The following is a 3,132-nucleotide window of genomic DNA, read 5'->3' as shown; positions in this document are numbered from 1 at the left end:
ACTCTCTAACATACTCCTGCTTCATTTTATCCTCCTCTTCATTCAAATCCTCACATTCGTTGATAAGAGTCCTTTCCAATATGGATGCAATACGAGCTTTATTCTCTTGTGTCATACAAAGTTCATCTACAACATCAATCTGAAAGCACGATTTGTTGTCCTTTGGATGTGACATTGCCTGAAACACATCAAAATCCACTTCTTCATCTTGTACCTGAACTTTAAGCTTCCCTTTTTCGACATCAATCACAATCCTGGCTATTTTCATGAATGGCCTTCTAAGAATCAAAGGTGCATTGTCGTTTTCTTCCATCTCCATTATAACAAAATCCACTGGAAATAGGAATTTGTCTACCTTGACGATCACATCTTCAGCAATTCCCCGGCAACGGCGCCAAAAACTTATTGACTCGCTGGCAAGTGTACCAGATCGTTCAAGTAATATAATCGGTAAAGCCCGATATTGTTCTTCCCAAGAGACTCGAAAGGCCGTATCGTTCGTGTGAATTAAAATCGTAAGACTTCTAGAAAAAGATTAATTGTTGTGAATGCAAAGACAGAAAATAAACATGCAATGTATTTAATTCAATTGACGAAAAAGACTATGGATGAATGGAGTTGTTGGGGGTTGACAATTTCATCTAATTCACTCCCTTTTATCTACTCCTCTTGTTTAATGTGCTTGATTATCTAATTGTTATGCAAACTTTCTTGGCCTACCCTTAACCCGATCCCTCGGTGACTAATTACCGGCTTGCTATCCCTAGCCTCCCCTAGCAATTAATAACGCATTAAGAACAGAAGCAAAAACAATTGATCGTCCCACCCCCTAACCCTAGGTTGGTATAGCTTAATCAAGGAATTTCTCACCAATTCATGACATTATTGTACGTTCCCGTATCAATAAAGACAAACAACAGTTATCGAATGAGTTAAACAACAAAAGCTTTAAGCGCAGATGAGAACCCAACAATTGATAATCAAAGCATATGAAGAATCATATAAATAAACAAGAGTTTCAATAAAAGAGAATTTCAAAAGATTACATAGTTTCCCCCAAAAACAAAAGGGTTTAATTCACCATTGTCATGGTGAACTTAGATGAAAATAATGGAAGAATGGAAAAGCAAACCCTAGATAAGATGAAAAGGAGCCTAAGCATCCAAGAGATCCTCTCCAGAGAGTGAAAATTAGGTCTGGCCGCCCTCTTTTGTCAAAAGAATGAGAATGAAATCGCAACAGGGCTATTTATAGCTGAGGAGCGTCACAGAAAACAGGTTGAGGCCCAGCGGACAACCGCCCGGCGGCACACTTATGTCATCCGGCGGTTTGTCCCTAATCGCGCCACCGCCCGGCGGTTTGCCTCTAATCGCAAATCCGCCCAACGGTGCAATTTTGCCGCCGGGCGGTTCCTAGACTCTTCTTTTCTTCAATTTCTTCTTTTGTCTTGAGTCTAACATCTTCAGTCCCCATCTTCACTTTCATCAAAATAGCTTCAAAACAAGCATAATATCGCTAAAAACAGCTTTTGACTCTCGACTGACTCATTTATTGGGTTTTACTTAACTCTAAGCTCATTTTGAGTCTTAAAGGGTGTAATTTGGTCTAAAATGACACATGAAAATAACTGTTTCTCAACCGTTATCAGTTACCTTCTGATACTAATTGTTACGGTTCTTTTAGGAAGACCATAGTCTCGAATAAGAGCCAAAAGAAGTAGGGAATTCCAATGAGAAGAAGGAAGTCCGAACACAAGAGAGTTGATGTGAGAGAATAGGAAATTTCTTATTGTATTCATTAATGAATTACTTTACAGCATGTCATGGTTTATATAGAAAAAGATTACAAAGAGTATATTCTACAAATCTACTAATGTTCGGTGGTCTCAGACTCGTTCGGTGGTCCTTATCCACAAACCGCACAGACCACTTGGTAGCCTTTATCCGCAAACCGTTCGGTTGGCTCTCCCCTGATATCCTATATCACTCACCCTGGAAAGAACAACTATAATACTTGCTCTGGTCCATTTTATAAGAAAAACTATAATTTCTTCTTTATATAAAAGAGGGTAGTATCAAGCAACAAAAAAGAAACATATCTACAAGAACACACTTGTGACCCGCAGCAGCACATGAAACAGTGATATCAGCATTTCTATCAATATGACTCTGTTCATTTGTAACCAAAGTAAATTCGTAAACTTTTGATGAATAAAAAAATTACCTGATGAAGGTTGAAAAACAGTTATTTTCATATGTCAATTTGGACCAAATTACACTCTTTACTACTCGGAATGAGCTTAGAATCAAGCAAAACTCAATAAATGCGTCTGAAGAGAGTCAAAAGCTGTTTTTAGCGATTTTATGCTTGTTTTGCACTATTTTGTAGCTAATTTGAGAAAAGTAAAGAATGGAGTTAAAGATACAGGTAGTTGACTCAAGAAAAGAGCAAAAAAAATGAAGATTTGAAGAGTCGACGAACCGCCCGGCGGCAATGATAAAGGTTTTTGGAATGATTTAAAAGAATGGTTGAATTATCAAATGGTTGGAGTGCAAAAAAGTCAAACAAAATGAAGAAAAGTCAACCAGTCAACCAGAAAAGTCAACTCGTTGACCAGAATGCTGAAAAGTTGACTAGAGTGTAGTTGACCAACGCCGAGCGGTTGACCGTGGCGCCGTGCGGTTCTGAGGCTTTTGGGAAACCGCCCGGCGGTGAAATTAGGCGTTGGGCGGTTGTCAGATGAGCCTGGACCTGTTTTATGTTATTTTTTATGATCTGTTTGGGCTTGGACTTGTTTTATGTCATTTTTATGCCCTATTTAAAGGCCAGAACGTCTTAGGGTTTGTATCTTTTGATGGCTTAGGCACAGAAACACACTTTTCACCCCTTTGGGGCTAGATTTGGAGATGGTGACAGCTCTCCTTTTCTCTTTTTTAGGGTTTGTATCTCTTTCATTCCATTCTTCATCTAGATTCATCATGACGATGGTGAACTAAAACCTATTGTTGTTGGGGGAAACAATGTAATCTTTTGATACTCTCTCTTATTGAAACGATTGATTATTTATATGGTCTCCATATGTTTCGATTGATTATTGTTGGGTTATCATTTGTGCTTAAGGCCTTTATCGTT

The sequence above is a fragment of the Vigna radiata genome, unplaced genomic scaffold, assembly GCF_000741045.1.
Source record: "Vigna radiata var. radiata cultivar VC1973A unplaced genomic scaffold, Vradiata_ver6 scaffold_100, whole genome shotgun sequence".
NCBI classification, from domain to species: Eukaryota; Viridiplantae; Streptophyta; class Magnoliopsida; order Fabales; family Fabaceae; genus Vigna; species Vigna radiata.
Note: the sequence above shows the minus strand (reverse complement) of the source record.